Consider the following 16,753-nt stretch of genomic DNA (forward strand, 5'->3'; position numbering starts at 1 on the left):
CTTTCTTTCTTTCTTTCTTTCTTTCTTTCTTTCTCTCTTTCTTAGCGAGTTATCATCCATTTTTCACTTCCATACATTGCCACGCCCCAAACAAAAGTCTTCAAAAACATTTTTCTAATTCCTATATCAATATTCGACATGAGCAAATTTCTTTTCTTAAGAAAGGCCTCTCTTGCTTGTGCTAACTGCATTTTATGTCCTCCTTACTTCTGCCATCGTTAGTTACTTTACTACCCGAGTAACAATATTCATCTACTTCCTTTACAACTTCATTTCCTAATCTAATATTTTCTGCATCACCCGACTTCGTACGACTGCACTCCATTACTTTTGTTTTGGATTCATTTATTTTCATCTTGTACTCCTCACCCAAGACTCCACCCATAAAATTCATCAACTTCTCCAGATTTTCTGCAGTCTCAGATAAAATAACAATATCATAGGCAAATCTCAGGGTTTTGATTTCCTCTCCTTGGATTGGGATTCCCTTTCCAAATTCCTCTTTGACTTCCTTTACTGCCTGTTCTATATAAACATTAAAAAGGAGGGAGGAAAAAGTGCAGCCTTGCCTCACCCCTTTCTGGATTGCTGCTTCTTTTTCATAGCCCTCAATTCTTATCACTGCAGACTGATTAGATTGCAGATAATTCTTCTTTCTCGGTACCTGATCCCGATCACCTACAGAATCTCAAATAGCTTGGTCCAATCAACATTATCAAATGCCTTTTGTAGATCTACGAACACCATGTATGTGGGCTTGCCCTTCTTAATTCGATCCTCTAAGATCAGATGTAAAGTCAGGATTGCTTCATGTCTTCCTACATTTCTTTTGAAGCCAAATTGATCTTCTCCCAACTCAGTTTCAACTTGTCTTTCCATTCTTCTGTAAATAATACGTGTTAGAATTTTTCAGGCGTGAGATAATAAACTGATGGTGCAGTGGTCTTCACACTTGTCAACACAGGCTTTCTTGGGAATAGGTATAACAACATTCTGCCGAAAATCGGATAGTGCTTCTCCTGTCTCACACATCTTGCACACTAAATAGAATAACCTCGCTATGCTGGTTTCTTCTAAAGCAGTCAGTAACTTAGAGGGAATGCCATCAATTCCAGGTGCTTTGCTCCTATTTAGGTCTCTCAAATATGAAATTTGTAACATGTAAAGTCTCAAAGCTCTGTCAAATTCTGACCTCATAATTGAGTCACCCATTTCATCAGCATCAACAGCCTCTTCTTGTTCCAGAACCATATCATCTACGCCCTTACCTTGATACAACTGTTGGATATTTTCCTGCCATCTTTCTGCCTTGTCTTCTTTCCCTAGAAGTGTTTTTCCATCTGAGCTCTTAATATTCATACACCTAGTTTCCTTTCTCCAAGAGTTTCCTTGATTTTCCTGTATGCAGCATCTACCTTTCCTAGGACCATATAACTTGACCCAAGTGTGATAAACTGATATAACTTGAAAACAATATTCTCTCACCCATGGGTAAATAATGCAAAGTATCGAACTCTTGTTGTTGTTGTTATTATTATTATTATTATTATTATTTTTATTATTTTTATTATTTTTATTATGACCCGTGATGTACATCCAGTTATTAGTTTATCATCACATTATTTGTGAGGTTATCTCATGAAACATTTGTGGTATATAGATATTTATATGAGTTTAGTTAACGTAAGAACCTGTATATAATTTATTATTACCTGCATTAATGATCTGAATCCACTACAGAATTGTGAAACACACTGTAACATCCAGAATTGTACTGGGTAGACAAGAACGCTGTAGAATATTCTGTACATTATATCTGGGCCTTAAGCACTCTAGAATTTACGAGAAAATGTATCCTTGTAGAAGCCTGGCCAGGCACATATATAAAGAGGTGATCTTGATGGTAGAGACGAGTTATTGTTTAGTAAGAGTCATGGTTTAACAGGAATTGTTCTGACCAGACGTGCGTCGTGCTAACGAGTGTTTGAGGTATGTGAATTGGCTTAGTAAAGGTGGTAGTTGACATGCAGCAGTTGCAGTCTCCATGTGTTCGTGATAGGCAGTTGTTAAAATGGTGGCTTCTTGATGTTCTCGGAGTGAAGTGTTTTGTTTATGATACAGTGATTAAGGTTATGTGTGTTTAATTTGTAAATAATTGGAAATAAATCCGTGTACACAAGTTGACAGCATTTTGTGTGCATCATTGTGGTTACATTAAACTTTCAACATCCTTGCACTTATCCTTCAGCCATTCTTCCTTGGATGCCCTGCACTTCCTATTCACTTCATTCTTTAATAGCCTGTATTCTTTTCTGCCCTCTTAAATTTTTAGATTCTTGTATTTTCATCGTTCATCATTCAGGTCTACTATCCCTCGAGTTATCCATTGATTCTTAGTTGATCTTTCCTTTCTTCCTAACATCTCTTCAGCAGCCCTACTGACCTCATTCTTCATGACTGTCCATTCTTCTTCTAATGTGTTTCCTGCAGCCTTTTCATTAAGTCCCTGTGCAACATGTTCCTTGAAAGAATCCTTCACACTCTTTTCTTTCAACTTTTCTAGATCCCATCTCTCTGGAATCCTTCCCTTCTTCAATTTCTTCAACTTCAGATGCCATTTCATGACCAACAAGTTGTGATCAGAGTCCACGTCTGCTCCTGGGAAAGTTTTGCAATCCAACACCTAGTTTCTGAATCTCCGCCTAATCATAATGAAGTCTATTCAATACCTTCCAGTGTCTCCAGGTCTTGTCCATGTGTACAGCCATTGTTTGTGATGTTTGAACCAAGTATTAGCAAGGACTAAATTGTGATCGGTGCAGAATTCAACCAGCCGATTTTCTCTTTCATTCCTTTGTCCCAATCCAAATTCTCCTACTGCAATACCTTCTGTTCCTTGGCCTACCACTGCATTCCAGTCTCCCATCAGAATTAGATTCTCGCCACCTTTTACATACAGTATTAAATCCTCTATCTCTTCATATATTCTTTCGATTTCCTCATCATCCGCTGAACTAGTAGGCATATAGACCTGCACTATTGTAATGGGCATTGGTTTGGTGTCTATCATGACAACAATAATCCTTTCACGATGCTGGTCATAGTAGCTTACCTGCTGTTCTATTTTCTTATTCATTATTAAACCCCTGTTTGATTTTGTGTTGATAATTCTGTATTCGCCTGACAAAAAATTCTGCTCTTCCTGCCAACATACTTCACTTATACCAACTACGTCTAACTTTAGTCTATCTATCTCCATTTTCAGATTCTCTAACCTACCACAACGATTCAAACTTCTAACATTCCACGCTCCGACTCGCAAAATGTTAGTATCATCTTCCTGATAATCGTGTCCTCTCATGTAGTCCCCACCTGCATATCCGAATGGGGGACTATTTTACCTCCGGAATATTTCACCCAGGAGGAAGCCATCATCAGTACAGCATTCATACAGAGAGAGCTGCATGTCCTTGGGAGTTAGTTACGGCTGTAGCTTCCCGTTGCTTTCAGCCGTGTAGCAGTATCAACAGAGCTAAGCCGTATTGAGAATTATTACAAGGCCATATCAGTCAATCATCTAGACTGCCGTCCTTGTAACTTCTGAAAGGCTGCTATCCCCCTTTCGATGAACCATTCGTTAGTCGGGCCTCCCGACAGATACCCATCCGATATGGTTGCACCCCTGGCTCAACTATCTGCTTAATTGGAATGGGCAAGCCTCCCCACCATGACCAAGGTAACATGGTTCACAGGGAAGACCAGATCCATAATATACTATAACATACTTTGAATTCAGAAAATCTATTAGGAATGTGCCAGTATTTTGGGGATTTTTTGATGATACAGACCACTATCTGATCTGTAGTGAACTAAGTACCTCTAGGCCTGCAGATAAAAAAGGATACAAAGTCTCCAGAATGAGGAAATTAGAGAGAAGTACATGGATATGATTAGTAAATTCCAAACAGTAGGCAGTAAGCAGGTTCAAGATACAGAAAGAGAATGGGTGGCATACAGGGATGCTGTAGTAGAAACAGCAACAGAATGTCTGGAAAAACTGTGTGTAAAGATGGGAAAAGGTGAACATCTTGGTAGAATGATAAAGTGAGAACAGCTTGTAAACGTCAAAAGAAGGCATATCAGAAATGGCTAACAATGACTGATGCAGACAGAGAATTGAATGGATGAAAACCATAACGGTATAAGTGACCTTTTTTTAAAAAATGAGTTAAGTGCAGAATGTAACTCTGGGAGGATGTATCTTTTCACCAGCAAAGAGATACAAGTGATAGCGGTAATATTCTGCGCTCTAGTGATGGGTTGTATAACTACAAATAGCATGCTTTATATGAGTGTTAAGATGTTTAAATGCCTTTTTCTCTGAATGACCAAAATGCTACTTATACCGTTATGGTTTTCATCCATTCAATTGTACACAGATGAAAGAAACAAAGCAAAACAAATAATTCATTCAATCAATCAATCATTACTGATCTGCATTTAGGGCAGTCGCCCAGGTGGCAGATTCCCTATGTGTTGTTTTCCTAACCTTTTCCTAAATGATTGCAAAGAATTTGGAAATTTACTGAACATCTCCCTTGCTAAGTTATTCCAATCCCTAACTCCCCTTCCTATAAAAGAATATTTGCCCCAATTTGTCCTCTTGAATTCCAACTTTATCTTCATATTGTGATCTTTCCTACTTTTACAGACACCACTCAAACTTATTCTTCTACTGATGTCATTCCACGCCATCTCTCCACTGACAGCTCGGAACAACCACTTACAAGCTATTATTCTCACAATTGTTCCGTATTGAAAGCGACATTTAGTACTCTGTAGTACTATGTAAAATTCTAACCACATGAATTGTGGAATGTATTGAATAGGTGGTTCAATAAATATTCCTCTAATATTCTTTAAACATACCACGTAGTCAAGTAGCTCGTCTCCTTTCTCCCAAGTCTTCCCAACCCAAACTTTGCAACATTTTTGTAACGCTACTCTTTTGTCGGAAATCACCCAGAACAAATCGAGCTGCTTTTCTTTGGAATTTTTCCAGTTCTTGAATGAAGTAATCCTGGTGAGGGTCCCATACACTGGAAGCATACTCATGTGCAGAGATCTGTACCCTTTACTTACAATCGTATTTATGTGATTACCCCAATGAAGATCTTTCCTTATATTAGCACCTAGGTACGAACAATGATTGCCATAAGGAACATTCACCCCATCAACGCAGTAATTAAAACTGAGAGGACTTTTTCTATTTGAGAAACTCACAACCTGACTTTTAACCCCGTTTATCATCATACCATTGTCTACTGTCCATCTCACAACATTATTGAGGTTGTTTTGCAGTTCATCACAATCAACTTATTTATTACTCTGTAAAGAATAACATCATCTGCAAAAAGCCTTATCTCTGATTCCACTTCTTTACACATATCATTCATATATTGCACCCGTCCACCTCCCGAGTCCCAGACTAGCATTAATCTCAGGGGTGTCGGTTCATTATTTAAGTCCACAAATATATAAATATAGAGGCATAAGAGAACACGGGAATGAACGGAGCAATTAAAATTAAAATGGGGAAAGCTCGATTGTAAACTTGAATTTAAGGATTCCATGATAGGACTAGGAAGTGACAGTTAACTTTAAAAAGGGTATCATCTAACTACAATGAAAAAATTGAGAATGGTTTCCTTTGAAATAATGGCTAGAAGAGCGGTTTATTACGCCATCCGACGTACGAAACTTTGATACATTTGGCAATAATATTTAAATTTTCACACACGTTACATAAACAAATCACTTGCTATACCGCAAGTGGTATCAATATGTTGCTGGGTTGCTCCTGAAAGAAATTACAAATGGGATATAACTTATGGATCGATTACGTTTGAATCGAACCGTTGTTCAAGGATATAGCTTCCTTCTATCGGGAGCCCGAGCATAACACATGTTACGGTCGGCTTCTTGATTTAACCAAGATGGCGTACCCCGGCTATATACATTTTTCCGAGACCGGTACTCGGACTGGGTAATGTTCTCGTGAATTACGAAAATGGATTACACGGACAGTTCCTATCTTACGATGTCCAGCTGATGCCATACCACTGAATTAACATTTATATTTTATTTACACATGATTTGAAACGTTACAAAGTAGCCTCAGTAGACTACTGCTACAGATGAGATAACGAGAAGCGGTGGGAAATACCATGCCGAAGACCTCCCCTCGCATCGCAAGCGAAGTAAACAAACACACAAAGTATTACTGTAACTTGTCCCGTGCGGAAACCGTACGATAACGAGGTAACAAAATGACTATAGTATTTATTATTCTTATTATTCAAACTACTCTAATAGAGGGATGTTGTCACCACTTATTTAATCCACTATCATCAGAAATTTATTTATCCACGAAATTATCATCCTTGAAATTATTATTATTATTACTATTATTATTATTATTATTATTATTATTATTATTATTATTATTATTATTATACGGTTCCTGGCACTGTCACGTTTGATTAATATCGTCATTATTATGCGGGACGCAAACACAAATGGTTATTACTGTCATTATTATTATTATTATTATTATTATTATTATTATTATATCCCCTTGTGATTATTATTATTAATGAATAGGTGACTCAAGTTGTTGTTGTTGTTGTTATTATTATTATTATTATTATTATTATTATTATTATTATTATTATTATTATTATTGAACTGGTCACTCAAGATTTTATTATTATTATTACTGAACCGGTCACTTCCGCCAAAATACATTAAGATATCGGTCGCGATTACAATTATTTTACTGATCAACCAACGACATCATTACTATTATCATATGACAATTATTATTAATCTGACCGCGATGATTTAACATCGTCCTTACATTGTTACTATTATTATCGGTTGCATATTATCATCTGGATTCCCGTTTAACATCTTTATCAACGCTCATTAAATTAATACGGTCCAACCTTTTATCTGCAATATTTATTATTATCATCACGGCATCATGATTGTCATCACTCGTCATTACAATGATTACAATATACGATCATTTATGTGGAATGTGAACTCTCATTATCCTTAGATCCGTAGTATCTCGACGAATAGCGGTGCAGTCTATTTATTTCGTACATGCTGTCACGGGTTCGAATTCTACCCGCTACGTAACTCAGTATTTCTCTGTGACACTGCCCGTACATTTTACACTCATTTCAATATGCTAAGTGTTTCTCATACGGAATTTATATCCCTTTATTCCTCAATATTCCTCGATTCATTTATTTCTCACAGAATTATCAACTGACTTATTTATTCCACTTCTGACATCGTACGACCTTTTATTATCTGACTGCAGATTCTTTAACATTTTTCTATCTCATTTTGATCTACGCCTTAGTTCGTTCTCCACAAATAATCGTAACATTTTGAAATTATATTTACCAAAATTTGACAATCATGGTTTCGTAATATTAGTCCTACGTGTTCCGGCTAATGAATTGCAACTTTAAGACACGACATTTATTCGTAAAAAAATATTGGACCGTAATTTAAACCACACGTTCATTAACATGTACAGATTATTAGCACCGATATTATATTTCAATATTATTAATTGATCAAGTTAAATTATCACACACTTTAATTCCGAATTAAAAACGACATCCTGTCATTAAATGATTCCCGATAAACTCAACATCTTATCACTTAAATTTTATTATTACGCACTGCTCACTAAAATTTCCAATATCTCTTGAATTATTATTATTATTATCGCTTCTCACAAATTTAACAACTTCACTTTGAAATTCTGAACACATTGATGAACAACAAAACACAGCTGGCATGACAAGGCTGGACTTTCCTTCAACGTCATTACATAACTCGTCAATATGACTAACAGAAAAGCACAGATCGGGTCTATTAGACTATGATAACCAATTCAAATGTAAAAATATTCATGACTACAAAGAAAATATGAATGCATGCATGACTTAACGTACTACCCTTTATCTACAAAATTTACATCTACAACAAACTGAATACATAAAAAGACCCGATTATTTACGTTATTACTAAATCCTGTCCGTGCTACAAATTTAGGATGGGATCGTTAAGCGACCCATCTTGTTACAGAAGGTAACCAAGTCTAACCAAATTATTCCCATTTTCCCAATCACGCTAACATTTCCTAAATATTATTTACATTTTGGTACTCATCTTAGTTATTTGTAATCCACTGCAGCTTGGCAGATGAGAGGCTCCTTTCGGCCCCTATCTGCCGTACTACTCACCCATTCTTGATGGCGGAATTCCACAAGTGACTTCCTGGTACATTACCATTTTTACACAAATACTTTAACTATCACACTACTTCACCATTGACAATGTTAACACTGAAAAGTTGACTTTTACAAAACAAATTAATACCCTAGACCCAAGATTTATTATATTACACTGTTTTAAGCTTCGTCCAATTACCGCACAAAAGGACTTGGACACGTACGACGAGGTGTCGAATTATTCGCCCAGCACGAGTTATGTTGTCCGACGCGATACGCCCGACGCAGGTTTCCCTCTTGAAGTGTTCATGATAGCGGTTCGATCCTCCTAAGTACAGGCTATTATTTCCCAGGTACTGTTCGTCACACAGTATTCTATTCTTGCACTTAGTGTTGTGCAGTTGAATTTTATATTAGTCACTCTTGCAATGCAATTAATTAACATTACTACGATATTTGTAACTGGCACACACTGTCCTAAGTTAACTATTTTCAGTTCACGATTTTCGAGCGCGGTCACATTTTATAAGTACCGGCGGATGGTCGCACCAATACATGTTGAATTACTGTAAGCACGACAAGTTTGAATTCAGCTGCGGACGGTATTTCCGCTCCGAAGTTTATTTTCAAGACAAGTAAGACTAGCACAACTGCTAAGACTGCTACGACTGGTAAGACTGGGGGATGAGTGTTCCATGTGCTCGTATATATTGACGAAGCTTTCCCTAGCGCTTTAACTGATGTCATATCCGTGATGGAGGGGGTGGATTTTTAATATCGGCACTTGCATTCCGAATTGGACGTTAAAATTTATATCAAATTACTTCACTCCTCTAGCATATTTGCTGGATTAAATATGAACTCCTGACGATCATAGATTAAGGAGATACAGGTGGATTTAGCTCCCCACATTTTGCGCCTTTGGAAGCGTCCCTTACAATGTGGTTTTCGTTCAGCCAATGACATTCCAGCTGTCTGGTTTCCAAGAAATCCATCCTTCACTTTGTTTAATTTGCCCATAATCATCGATTATTTTTCCATGCGTGACATCTAATAAGTTCATTACATTGGCCCGTGTACTCACAATAATTTATTACTGATTACTTTCGAAGTTACATTGGTGTCTCATTCCTTGTCTCTCAAGATGGTATCCCTGAGTCTCCATCTAAATTTTCGTGATTGGCCTACAAGTGGTCACGTGATTTAAGTTTCCACCTGCAATAACCTAGGCTAGCGAATGCCGTTGAAACCGCTGTTCTTTTCCATTCAACCTTTCCTGGAATTCATGACGTCACGGAAGTTTCCGTTCGCCCAAAATATCCCAGCGCACTGCACGTGTGGCAAGCTTTCATTGTCTCAAACTACCCCCTCCTCTTTCTGACCATGACTTATTTGTGGGCTTGTATTTTTCCTGGTCGCCAAACTAATGGGCTCCCCTGCTGTGAAGCAGCTAAATTCTGTTGTGCCAGGCTAAGCCTCACGGCTCAAGTCTGTCGGGTAACCAAATTATTATTTCAACATTACTCGTATGGAATAAAGTTTCTGTACTTCAATAAATGTTCCATATATTATTTCATAAATCAAATCATGACTGACTATGGACCTAAGTCACTCGGGTTCAATATATAAGGAAACAAAGGTCCAATAATACTGCCTTGAGGAATTCCCCTCTTAATTATTACAGCGACAGAAAAAGCTTCGCCTACTCTAATTCTCTGAAATTTATTTTCTAGAAACATAGCCACCCATTCAGTCACTCTTTTGTCAAGTCCAACTGCACACATTTTTGCCAGTAGTCCCCCATGATCTACCCTATCAAATGCCTTAGATAGGTCAATCGCGATAAAGTCCATTTGATCTCCTGAATCCAGGATATCTGCTATATCTTGCTGGAATCCTACAAGTTGAGCTTCAGTGGAATAACCTTTCCTAAACACAAAGTGCCTTCTATCAAACCAGTTATTAATTTTGCAAACATGTCTAATGTAAGCAGAAAGAATGCTTTCCCAAAGCTTACATACTTGCATGTCAAACTGACTGGCCTGTAATTTTCAGCTTTATGTCTATCACCCTTTATACATACACGGGTGCTACTATAGCAACTCTCCATTTTTTTGGTATAGCTCCTTCATGGAAGCAATAATCAAGTAAGTACTTCAGATATGGGACTATATCCCAACCCATTGTCTTTAGTATATCCCCCAAAACCGTATCAATTCCACCTGCTTTTATAGTTTTCAACTTTTGTATCTTACTGTAAATGTCAATGTTGTCATAGGTAACTTTTAATACTTTTTTAGTATTAGTCACTTCCTCTATCTGGACATTATCCTTGCAAACAACAATCTTTACATACTGCTGAATGAATACTTCTGGTTTTTGAAGATCCTCGCATACACACTCCCCTTGTTCATTAATGATTCCTGGCATGTCTTTCTTGGAACCTGTTTCTGCCTGAAAGTACCTATACATACTCCTCCATTTTTCACTAAAATTTGTATGACCGCCAATTATGCTTATCATCATGTTATCCTTAGCTGACTTCTTTGCTAGATTCAATTTCCTAGTAAGTTCCTTCAATTTCTCCTTTTTTCCACAGCCATTTCTAACTCTATTTCTTTCCAACCTGCACCTCCTCCTTAGTCTCTTTACTACTCTGTTATAATATAGTGGATCTTTACCATACCTTGCAACCTTTAAAGGTACAAACCTCTTTTCACATTCCTCAACAATTGCTTTAAACCCATCCAGGTCTGTTTACATTTTTATTTACCGTTTTCCACCGATCATAGTTAATTTTTTTAAATAAAACTCCCGAATGCCTGTTTTATCGGCCATAATATGGTACTGCCAAATAGACCTAATTTTAATACCTTCCTTTCTTTCAAATGGAACATGTTACCTAGACATGTTGGAGCTGTATGTAGTGCCACAACTTCATCGGGATGTGATCTTTCAGCAAGATGGTGCACCGTGCCATTATGTGGAACTTTTGAGGGTTTTCTTGTATCATGAGTTCCCAGATTGCTGGACTGCGAGAGGAGGTAGTCCATCGAATGCTTGGCACCCTAGAAGGCCCGGCATTACACCACTTGATTTTTTTCTGTGGGGGTTTGTCAAGAATCAAGTGTACCAGATGCCAATTCGTGATCTGTGGAGCTTTACAAAAGAAAATATTTATAAAATCCTCCTGTCAATACAATTCAAGTCATCTGTTAGATGAAGCAAAGTCTATACATGTTTCAGCCTAATCTCAAGGCCATCTTCAGTAGTAGCCTTGAGATTAGGCTGAAACATGTATAGACTTTGCTTCATCTAACAGATGACTTGAATTGTATTGACAGGAGGATTTTATAAATATTTTCTTTTGTAAAGTGATAACCGTCAATACGGAATGAGATTCATAACTTGCAATCTGTGGAGCTATCATAAATGTTACGCCTGCAATGCTGCAGAACAGTTGGAGAGAAGAGGAATACAGATTACATGCCTGTCTGTCATATGTATGCCAACCTACTCATAACCTAACTAACTCTTGTAAAACCTTCAACTATTATGTTTAGTATATTTGAATTATCTTTTATCAAATGACAAGTACAACTGTACCCAGTAAATATGTATTGCACATTTGTATAACTTCAAATACGTATTGTTAATATATTTTAATTATCTTTTATTAAATGTTAAGTACGGCCATATTTTAAAAGTATGTATTGTACATTTGTGTGGTTGAAAACTGCAAAAAAAAAACTCTGTAATATTCATATATTGAGTATAATCCAATATCATTCTGTTATATATGGAGGTTTCTGGAAACTTACAGTAATGATTTATTATCCAGATACATGCGGAAACATTAGGAATTTCGTAGACATGTCTATGCATGTTTATAAATGGTAATCGAACATTCAAGCTTGATCTATTCCAATTGAGAGGCTGGCGATCGATTGTCCATGTATCAGGTGTACGCATAAGTTTTGGTGGCAAAGAAAACACAATTTTCAAGGGAAATTCATTGTTTTGTTTATTCAAAATATTGGCCATCGGCTTCTACACACTTCGCCCATCTTTCAGGTAAGTTATGAATACCATGCCAGAAAAACTGCTTGTTTTTTGTGGCAAACCATTCGTCGAACCATTTTACAACTTCCTCGAAATTGTTGAAGTGCTGCTCTGCGAGCACATGCCCCATTGATGTGAAGAGGTGATAGATGGCACCAGGTAAGGCAGTATGGCGGGTGTGGAAGGATGTCCCATCCAAGAGATTTCAAGGCGTCTTTCACTGGTTTTGCTGCGTTAGACGACGCATTGTCGTGTAACAAAATCATTTTGTCATGTCTTCTGGCCCATTGCGGTCGTCTTTTGATCAATGCATGACTTAAACTAAATCGTTTGTTGGCGATAGCGTTGTACATTAACGGTTTTGCCAGGCTTCATGACTTCTTCGCACTTTTGTGGTCTACCAGAGCACGCACCGTCTTTCACGTTGAAATCACCTCATTGAAACCGTATCTCGGAGCGTGTTCATCATATGTTTCTACCAGCAAACAATGACTTTCTACAGCTTTTTTCTCTTGATTAAATAAGAAAAGCAATGCATGCTGCAAATATAATTTTTCAGGCACAAATGTCGACATGATCACAGAACAATCCAAAACAGGCGCTAGTGTTTGGTGGACTCAACTTGTGTATGTTGGTAGGTTAATGTCAGACGAACAAACTGACATATGTGTCAAATTCATGCGCTGCGTACTGGTTGCTGGCGCCATCTCTTAGTTAAACCGGGAAAGACTTATGCATACACCTGGTATGTTCGATTGTGTTCCATTCACAATGTTGCAAGAACATTTCCAGAAGTCAATATTTCCAAACTGTTTGTTGAACAGTATATATATCGAGCTGACAGACAGTCGGTCAGTGTTGGACTTGGAGTGAGTGCTGGGCTCCGTAGTGGAGCCAGTGTTGGTGTTGAACTCTGAGTCAGTGTTGGACTCTGTGGTGAAAGAGTGGCAGAGAGAGACTGTGCAGTAGGATTATGTAGAGTGTGGGTTAGAGTGAGTTTATATCTGTATTTGTCAGAATCAACTTGAGTGAGGTAGTCAGTCTTGCTTTGTGATGACAAAGTGAATAACCAGTGTACGGACTTGTTGATATCTGTAATTTTCAGAATCGACTGTGTCATGGTGAAGTGAATAAACAGTGTAAGAACTTGTTGATATCTGTACTGACAGAATTGATAGTAGATTGCTTCAGTGTGTTTCCCTTAATAGTGTAGTGTTGTGTATAACTGTTGTTATGGAATAGACATAGCGACAATAAAGTGGTTTTATGTAAGGAGGTAAACGTATCTCATGTGATGTTTATTTACACCGAAATAAAATTGCATTGGGAACGATATCGCACCGCTAATGGTGTGCATATCGAGGTGTATTAGATGTGTAAAAAACCACTTTGAGTTACCCTAATTGTAGAAACAAACCGCATATAAATATCTCAACTACTTCTCAAGTAATTAAATTTTATATTATTATACCTTTAACCCAGACACCCTGTACTGTAGATCCAAGGGAATCACTGGACAGGTGGAAGGAATAGTTTGAAAATTTTCTCATTGTAAAAGGAAATTTTTTCTGGTGGCACAGTGAACAACCCAGCTCATGGGAAGGACACTGATTTTGGTGAAATTATACTTGAAGTGGAAAGATTGTAAATAAACTATTGTCATGAAGCAGCAGGAACAGATGAAATTAAACATGAAATGGTGAAATATAGTGGGAAGGCAGGGATGAAATGGCTTCAGAGAGTAACAAGATTCGCATGGAATATTAACAAGGTACCTTGTGATTGGAAATTGCAGTAACTGCACCTATCTATAAGCAAGGGAACAGGAAAGATTGCACCACTGATCAGTATACCAGGAAAGGTGTTCACTGGGGTTTTGGAAGAGAGGGTATGATCAGTGGTTGAGAGTAAGTTGAATGAAAACTAGTAGGGTTTCAGACCACAGAGGGTCTGTCAGGATCAGATTCTCAGTATGCGTCAGGTAACAGAAAAATGCTAAGAAAGAAATAGACAGTATGTTTATGCTTGGTATATCTAGAGAAGGCGTATGGCAGAATGAAAAGGAAAAAGATGTCAGCTGTACTGGGGGATTATGGGATTAAGTGTAGATCATTAAAAACAATCAAAGGAACTTATGTTGACAATTGGGCTGCAGTGAAAATTGATGGTAGAATGAGTTCTTGGTTCAAGGTACTTACAGGGGTTAGACAAGGCTATAATCTTCCACCTTTTGCTGTTCATAGTTTTCATGGATCATCTACTGAAAGGTATAAAGTGGTAGGGAGGGATTTAAATAGGTGGAAATGTATGCAGAAGTTTCAAAAGAAAGCTGTTTGAAGGCCCCAAAACAGGGAAATTTGTTTTGATGAAGTGCCTTGTTTGTGATATGCACAAGGGTCTTCCGTGTTTCACAAAAGTGCAATAAGATGATTGAAAGAGTGCAACTGAACTTACGAGGATGAGTAATACTTAGTGAGGATTATGGGTTATTACTACAATAAAATGGGTGTTAGTGCAGTGCGATGAGGATCACTGGTGTACTTAGGTTTTCCTGAATTTTCTAAGGTGTACGTAACATTCCCATGTTATAAATATGTTACTAGTTACCCAAGAAATCCTTATTTACCATTTTCTTACAGTGGCACCTGAGTAAGGATGTCACTGCTTATATGGTGGTAGTCATTATAAAATCAGATAATGCTTCATCTACTCTAATTCTATGAGTTCTATTTTCTAGAAATGTAGCTACTCATCACTCTTTTTTGTAGTCCAGTACCCCTCCTTTTCATCAGTGGTTGGTGTCAACTACAGGAAGAGTGACCGCCCCTAAATAAAGCTCAGAATGGGGGTGAAGAGTGCACTTCCAGCAGAAGTAAACAACAGAGGTCTTTGCAGTTGGAAACTGAAAGCCGTGTTCTAAGGTCCACTATTCCACTCTCCTAATAGTTTGCTGTAATTGTTGCTATGTGACTGCCATATTTTATGAGCTATAACGTAAAGCAAAATTGTCCACATATAGCGACAGTACTACTGCTGAACCAGCAGCAGCGACAATACCGTTTATAGCAATTGCAAACAGAGTGACACTGAGAACAGATCACTGTGAGACTACTAGAAAGCTTCACGATCTCTAGTTCACTCTAGTTTAGTAGAAATAGCACATGATCTAGTTACTGAACAGTAAAAATTATATTTCAAGAATATCATGTAGCAATTATAGAGGGATCACTTCATTGTCTCATGGTTTGAAAATATTTGAGAAAATACTTGAAAAAAGGCTAAGGAAAATAATAGAACCACAACTACAGGAAGAACAATATGGATTCAGAGAACACCGATCAACTACCGATCTCATATTTGCACTTATAATACTGTTAGAAAAGCATTGGGAGAAGGGCAAAGACTTAACACTAGTGTTTTTGGATCTCGAAAAAGCATTTGATAGTGTTCCAAGGAAGACTATATGGGAATGTTAAGAAAGAAGAATGTACCCAAAGGGCTTATCCAGAAAGTTAAAATGCTTTACAAAGACTGCTGCAGTTGCGTACAGATAGGAAACGGTAATTCTGATTGGTTCCAAACCACTAAAGGAGTGCAACAAGGCAGTACCCTTTCACCATTACTTTTTATCACTGTCATGGATGAAGTCATGAAAGAAATTAAGCAGAAGAACAATATGGACATCAATGCATTTGCATTTGCAGATGATGTAGTAATTTGGGGAAATACAGAGAAGGAAGTCCAAGAGAGGCTGAACACCTGGAATGAACATTTGAAAGCACACGGATTAACAATAAATAAATCGAAAACTGTTACTATGTCTGTCAACAGGCAGAAGAAGAAAGGAAAAATAATGCTGGAAGGTACACAGCTGGAAACAGTAGACCAATATAAATATCTTGGGTGCATCATTTCAAGTGATAACAGAATACAGCATGAGATTAACAACCACATTCAAAAATCAGCTCAGTTTTACCATCAAGTTCGGAACCTCCTCTGGAACGAACAAGTTCCCTTAAGATCAAAGCAGATTCTATTCCAATCATACTTCACCCCCATAATAACATATGGCCTAGAAACCTGCACAACAACCCAACAAGTGGATAGCAAACTACAAGCCGCAGAAATGAAGTTCCTACGAACTATGGTACAGAAGACAAAAAGGGACAGGGTAAGGAATGAAAGAATAAGGGAGGAAGCTGGTGTGTACCCATCCCTGAATGAAAAAGTGACAAGGGCCCGTTTGAAATGGTTTGGCCATGTCAAACGAATGGACGATGGAAGGACAGCAAAACAATGGCTACACACAGTCGTGGCCGGAAAACGACCGGTAGGAAGACCTAGGAAGAGGTGGCTGGACCAAGTGAAAGAGG

The 16,753-nt window shown here is 37.7% G+C and overlaps 1 protein-coding gene across 2 annotated transcripts in view; it reads right to left on the reverse strand.

Moving 5' to 3' along the window:
- Dgkepsilon (diacylglycerol kinase epsilon) overlaps positions 1-16,753 on the reverse strand; it is a 225,774-nt gene that overhangs the window by 55,017 nt on the left and 154,004 nt on the right. The window lies entirely within an intron of this gene.

This window comes from Anabrus simplex, chromosome 6 (genome assembly GCF_040414725.1).
Source record: "Anabrus simplex isolate iqAnaSimp1 chromosome 6, ASM4041472v1, whole genome shotgun sequence".
In the NCBI taxonomy this organism is placed as follows: Eukaryota; Metazoa; Arthropoda; class Insecta; order Orthoptera; family Tettigoniidae; genus Anabrus; species Anabrus simplex.